Genomic DNA, 7,637 nt, shown 5'->3' with positions numbered 1-7,637 from the left:
ACTTCTATATTATCTATTGTATTTTGTAGCTCTCTATCTACCACAGTAGGAACATCTTAAAAGCAGGAACACTTCTCATTTATTTTTATGTTCTCGCTGCTTAGCCAGTGCTGGACTGTTAGCATCCAGTAAATTTTAACAAAAGGGTAAGCAATCTAACACTATGCCCTTTACAGTGGAAAGAAGGAGTTCATTATAAAATGGTCTTATGATCACTTGAAATTGTTTTATCATTACATAGAATAATGGAGACTTTAATCCATCGTCTATTTCAGGTTCATGTTGTATAACCAAACTCCTTTGTAGACCACAGGGTTGTAGATACTATGACTTACTTTTTCTATTTCATTTGTCCTCCAACCTCCTTTCATGGCTCATGGCCTTAATCCTAGGATGTCTGGGTGTATCACGTGGCCGTTGATCCGAATCCCTTACCCCCATCCACCCAGATGTTTCAAATGTCCCACTTTTTCTGTATCTGGAGCAGTTAGTGTTAGTTTGTTCTGTCTTGCTCTGCTGTTGGACAAGGACTTGGGTTAGTTTTGAAAATCAGGTCATTGCACTGTGAGGATGAAGATCCCCTCATATATCTCCCATACTATATTAAGCAAAATATCTTGAGTTTTATAATAAATAAACTTTCCTCCCATTAGTCTTGAGAGGCCCTTGGTTTCGGAAAGGAAGGGAGAGGGGATATTCTTTTATTATTATTATTATACTTTAAGTTCTGGGACATATGTGCTGAACATGCAGGTTTGTTATATAGGTATACACATGCCATGATGGTTTGCTGCACCCATGAACCCGTCATCTACATTAGGTATTTCTCCTAATGCTATCCCTCCCCTATCCTTCTACCCGTTGACAGGCCCCGGTATGTGAAGTTTGGGAGAGGGGATATTCTTATCCTAATATAAATATGTAAAGGATAAAGGGGGAAAGGATAAGGCCAGGGATGAAATATGTATGACAGGTGTTTGAATACTAATATTGTGAGCCACTTCAATATTTTTTATGGAAAAGATGCAGGAAAATTGGGCTAAATAAATCATATTTATTTTGTGCTACCTTAGACCTCTGTATATAGAGAACTCTAAGTAGAAATGCAGTATACTTTACAGTCTATAGTTTCTATACTACTAGTTGGCCTTGTTTAAAGTTGCTTAGAAAAATTAACATTCACTGGATATTTTTAGAAAACAATTCAAGTAAGAAATACCCTGTTAGGAGAATGAAAAAGACAAGCTATAGACAGGGAGAAAATATTTGCAAACCACATGTCTGACATAGGACTTGTATCTATAATAGATAAACGACTCTCAAAACTCAATAGTAAAAAAAAAATAAATTTGGCAAAAGATATGAAGTAGCATTTCGCAGAGGAGGATGTACAGATGACAAACAAGAATATGAAAATATATTCAATGTCATTAGTTATTAGACAAAAAAAAAAAACCCCACAATGTTATATCATTACATTCCATGATAATGACTAAGCTAAAAAATTGTGATAACACCAGTACTGGCAAGAATGTGAATCAACTGCATCACTTATGTTGCTGGTAAGAATGTAAAATGGTACAGCCACATTTTAAAAACTATGTACTTGCCATATGACTAAGAAATTGCATTTAGGCATTTATCCCAAATAAATGAAAACATGTTCATGCAAAAACCTGTACATGAATGTTAATAGCAACTATATTCCTAATAACCCTAAACGGAAAACAACCTAAATGCCTTTTGATGGGTAAATGGTTCAACAAACTGTGGTATATCAATACCAAAGGGTCCTACACAGCAATAACAAGGAAAATGAATTATTGATGTGAGCAACAACTTAGGAAGGTTCTCCATAGAATTTTACTGAGTGAAAAAAATAGTAAAAGGTTACATACTGCATTGTTCTATTTACATAATATTCTTAGATTAACAAATTATAGAGATGGAGAAAAGATTAGCGGCTTCCAGGAGTTAGGGATGGGGAAAAAAGGGATGAAAGTGCCTATAAAGGGATAGCATTAGCCATGGGCTGATGAACTGTTCTGTATCTTGTGTGTAGTGATAGTTATCAAAGCTACACAAAGGTGATGAAATTGCATGGAATCACACACACACACACACACAGAGAAATGTGTGCTTGTAAATGAGTGACTTTGGAATCTGTGGATTGTACCAATGTCAGTTTGCTCCTGGTTTTGATTGTGTACAACAGTTATGGTACATCCCTATACATTTTTTTGGAAACTTTATGAAAATCTAAAATTATTTTTAAAAAAAGTTTTTAAAAATTCTAAAAAATTAAGATTTCAGTGCCACAAAATACAATTTTATTAGAATACACACACAGACAATTCAAGACCAAATCATTATAGGGGGCAATGAGAGTAGAGAGAGCATAGTCTTTTGAGTTACAGCAGGATTGGCCTCCATTTGTAAGAGCCATGTAACCCAAGCAAATCATTTACCGTCTGTTTCCATATCTGAAAATGGATATAACGACATGCACCTTACACTTTGGTTCCAAGGACTGCATGAATTAATGTAAATACAGTTAACATGTTTGCATTAAATAAATACTTGAGATGCAACAAAACATAGTGGGAAAGGAAGGACTTTAGATTTTGAAAGTCCCTGTTCATCATCTCAGGGTGACATGGATAATAAAATTTTCTTGGTTAGGTTCTTCATCTCTAAAAATGGAACTATACTTAAATATGATGACTAAATGAGCCAATATGGGTAAAATACCCACCACAGGAAATGTAATAAGTTGTAGTTATTAGTAATATGAATGAAATTGAAACTTAAAAATATGTTCTCTCCTAAGATTCTTAAAGATTAAAAATCTTAAATTAGGTTTTTAAAAAATTTGATCTATTTAGGCATAATTTTTGTACAGTAAAACACTTTCATATTATACAGTTTGATGATATTTTGACAAATGTTTACAGTTTTATTCCCTTAAATAGTGTCTTTTGAAGAAAAGAGTTTGTAATTTTGATGAAATCAAATTATTCACACATTTTTCTTTTCTAAATGGTAGTTTATTTTGTTGTTATTGTTCCATTAAATCTTTTACTAACCCAAGGTGAAAAAACAAAACAAAACAAGAACTCACAAAAACAAACTTTCAGTGCTTTGTTTAGAAGTTTTATAATTTTAGCTCTTGTATTTAGGTCTATGATTCATTTTAACTTTACTTTTTGTAGTGAGGTAAGGATTGAGGATTTTATTTTTCCATATGGATATCCAATTGTTATATTGCCATTTGTTGCAAAGACTATACTATTCAGTTAAGTTATTGGCGCTTTTGCCAAAAACTAATTGACCATATGTATGTGAGTTTATTCTTTGACTCTTTATTCTGTTGCATCAATCTCTACATCTGTCTTTGTGCCAATACCCCTTTGTTTTGATTATTTTCTAAACTGCTTGAAAGCTAATCTTAAAATTAAGTAATATTAATCCTCTAACTTTGTTCTTTTTCCTCAAAATTGTTTCTGATTTTCTATATGTATTTTAGAATATACTTGTCAACTTCTGCAAAAAAAAAAAATTGAAACCTGCTGGGGTTTTATTAGAATTTCATTGTAGGTAGAGATCAATTTGACAAGAATTAACTTTGGAGCAATACTGAGTCTTTTAATCCATGGACACAGTTCATTGCTCTACTAAAATCTTTAATTTCTCTCAGTAATGTTTTATATTTTTCAGTGAACAAATCTTGTATACTTTTGTTAGATTTATATCTAAGTTTTTAATGTTTTTATGCTATTGTAAATAATATTAATTTTTAAATATTTTAGTCCCCAGTTTTTCATTGCCAGTATATCAAAATATATTTTTGTATATTGGCCTTATATCTTGTGAATTTACTAGGACTTCATTATTAATTCTTGTAGCTTTTGGTATCCTTGAGGCTTTTTTATATACATAATTATATCATCTGTGAATAAAGGCAGTTCTATGTCTTCTTTTCTAATAAATGTGTCTTTTATTTCCTTTTCTTGGTTTACTGCAATGGCTAAGAACTTCAGTACAGATTAGAATAAAATGGTGAGAATTGATATTGCCTTGTTCCTGATTTAAGGAGAAAGTCTTTCACCAATACAATGTTAGCTATAGGTTTTACTTAGATCCTTTTTAACAGGATGAGGAAGTTTCTTTCTTTCTTTTTTTTTTTTTTTGCTATTTTGTTGAGAATTTTTATCAAATACTATTGAATTTTATCAAATACTTTTTCACATTCTATTGATACATGTTTTGTTTGTTCTGTTAATTGGGTGAATTATATTGATTTTTTAGGATATTGAACTAATTTTGTATTCCCAGGATAAATCTCACTTAGTCATGATGTATTTATACTTTATATGATGCTGGATTTAATTTGCTAATATTTTTTCGCATCTACGCACATGGATTTTTAAATTTTCTGTTTATTGTGGTACAATATACATAAAACAAAACTTACTATTCAAACCATTTTTAAGTGTAGAGCTCAGTGGCATTAAATATATTCACATTGTTGTACAACCATTACCACCATCCATTTCGATTTTTTCATCTCCCAAACTGAAACTGTACCCATTAAACAACTACTCATGCCCTCCCCACTATTCTATATTGTCTTTATGAATTTTATTATTCTAGTACCTCAAGTAAAATCATGTATGTGTTCACTTTTGCCTGGCTTATTTCACTCAGCATAATGTTTTTAAGGTTCATCCATGCTGTAGCATGTATTTTCTTCCTTGTTATTACCTTCTTAACTCAGAACTATAACAGGACAAAACAAAACCCGTGATAACAAGCAATTAGGCACTTTAAAACATTTACTTTTAAAATCAGAATAACACAGTTTATTTACTCACATATATTCCTGTCTGTTACCAGATATTTTCAGCAAACAGACATCTTTAAGCATCTTCATCTGCTTTTATCAAACCTTGAAGTGGCTCCTGCTGCTGTTGACAATCACAGCAGCCTGTTGGGGGTAAAGTATGGGGAGAGAAAAAAATAATGTATTCCTCAAAATTCGGAAATAATTAAACACTTGAGTGTGGGTAAAATGTGCATGTGTATGGCATCAATGAAGGCCAAATAATGCTTTGTTTCCGTACATTTCCATACATGCTTTAAAATGAAGAATAATGTAAGCATATCACATATTTATTAACTGTTAGTCAATTATATATTATTTGAAACTATCAAATTCTAGATTTTATGGAATAGCTATTAAACTGATGAAGATGATCCTTAAAAATTATGACATGTTTTAAACACACATGATCATTTAAAAACAATTAAGCATTTAATATGTAAAAAAATTTTATAAAATCAGAAATGTTATTGACCCAACATAATTATTCTGAAGAAGAGAACAAAATGATTTAATCATGTGTATAAATGTCTTTCTCCCCACTCTCCAAAAAACCCTCTCAATTCAACGGGTACCTTCAGAGTGGCTCCTATTTGAAGTTTATAAGGGATACAAAGATGTGTTACATGGTCCTTGCTTTCAAGCGATACATCTTGTGTAGGGGATGCTGATACGTACATCTATGTAGTAGGGGAAGCAATGGGAGAAAGGGGGTACTGAAGATACTGAAGGCTTCAGAGAGGAAATAGTAGGTGATCGTTTTAGATAACTGAGGTAGAATTAAACAATACAAATAAAGATGACTAGGTGGTGGTGGTGGGAAGAAAGGTAGATGGAGGGAACAGAATAAACTACATAGAAAAGCAGCAAGTATAGAGCATCTCCAGGGAAATAATTAGAGCAATGCATTTCCAAGGAGGTAGGGTACAGGTAGCAGTGAAAGGTAAAAGTGAGAAAAATGGCCTGTAGTCAGATTGAGAAGGTCTTGGATATAGCATTAAAGGTTTTAATTTTTACTATGTGTGTATATAGGAGAAATTGAAGGTGAGAATATGCCCAAAGTTGCCCAATGGAAGATGAGGCTGCTTCCCTGTGAAGAATGGATTTCAGGATGAGACAGTCCAGACACATTAAGAACTCTGTATTATACTTTAAGGTCTGAATAATTTTTTCCCCTATCTTGAAATATGAGAAAATAAACCCAGGCAAAAAGAATCCTAATGAAATTTTAAAAATTCTATTTTTTTAAACATGACATCAATATAATGGCTCCCTTTAAGTATATACAGGTTAAGATTCTAGAGGTCAATCACTTCAGCATTTTTTTTTTTTCTTTCGCAGACAGTCTCCCTCTGTTGCCCAGGCTGGAGTGCAGTGGTGCAATCTCAGTTCACTGCAATCTCCGCCTCCCGAGTTCAAACAATTCTCCTGTCTCAGCCTCCTGAGTAGCTGGGACTATAGGCGCATGCCTGCACGCCCAGCTAATTTTTTGTATTTTAGTAGAGACGAGGGTTTCACTCTGTTGCCTAGGCTGGTCTTCAACTCCTGAGCTCAGGCATCTGCCCGCCTTGGCCTCCCAAAGTGCTGGGTTACAGGTGTGAGCCACCATGCTCGTCTCACTTCAGCTTTTAAGGAAATGGGAATTCAGAAGTGAAGGGACTTGATCCTAGTTATACTCTTCTGTCAGAATTAGAACCCAAAGTAGGATACTCTGGGTTCAGTCTTTCTTCCACATTATCTGGCATTCAATAATAATATATATTTGCTTGGTAGTCATCTTTAAAGAGTCTCAGTTTAATTGGAAAGCAAAGAATTACTTATTTTCCTTTCCAAAGAACTTGTTTTAACCATCAAGTATTAAAATTAACCATTTCTTTTCTAGGAAAGTCCTGAAGGAATTTGTTTTCATTAACAGAAAAAATATATGTAATTATAACAACTGTAAATAAATGCGCTTGAAAATTTGAAGATCACTGAGTAACAAATTCTTTTATATTTACATTGTCCTGAATTTTTTTATTAGCAAAGTAAAAGAGAAATTGCAGACTCATATGATAGTCACAGATTCTTAAAACAATAAAGATAAAATTAATTGATTCTTGTTATATGTAGCTGTAATCACTTTTTTCTTAATAGCAAATAAATGCTACTAAAGAGAGCAGAGATTTATATAAAAATGGAAGATGTACACGTGTCCACTAGTGGCTTACAATCAAATAGGATTTGGAGCACTTGAAAAAGACATGTTATTCCATATTGAAAGCAAACTTAATAAATGTTACCACTTTAATTATATATATAAATTAATTCATATATAATTTATATCTTATTGTATAAATTAGTCTATAATTAGATATACTAATTCATTTATACATATAAAAAACTGTACATAATTAAAAATAAGTATATGCATTTTCAGTAAGAAAAAAATCATTTGAGAGGAGAAAAAATGTAGAGAAATACCACATAGAGTGGTATTATAATAAGTAAGTGAGTTTAGAATTCTTAAGCCTGTGAGTATGGACACAAAAATTACTGAAATTTTAAATCCTTTTTATTTACTGAGAATTATTTTGGAAAATGAGTTGATGATTCCGAGTTGGCAAAAATAAGCAGTGTTCCAAGATAATCAGTAGATATGATTTCATCAGAAAATTATGAATGTGATTGGATAAGTGCTGGGTATATTGGATTTGGTTAGATTATAGAAGGTCTTAATGTTCAAGCTAAAGCATGGTGACTCCATTCTAAAATG

The 7,637-nt window shown here is 32.3% G+C and overlaps 1 protein-coding gene across 1 annotated transcript in view; it reads left to right on the top strand.

Annotated features, from left to right (window-relative positions):
- Positions 1-7,637, top strand: part of RCAN2 (regulator of calcineurin 2) — a 478,595-nt gene that overhangs the window by 38,545 nt on the left and 432,413 nt on the right. The window lies entirely within an intron of this gene.

This window comes from Macaca thibetana, chromosome 4 (assembly GCF_024542745.1).
Source record: "Macaca thibetana thibetana isolate TM-01 chromosome 4, ASM2454274v1, whole genome shotgun sequence".
Classification (NCBI taxonomy): Eukaryota; Metazoa; Chordata; class Mammalia; order Primates; family Cercopithecidae; genus Macaca; species Macaca thibetana.
This window is presented reverse-complemented; position numbering and strand designations above follow the sequence as displayed.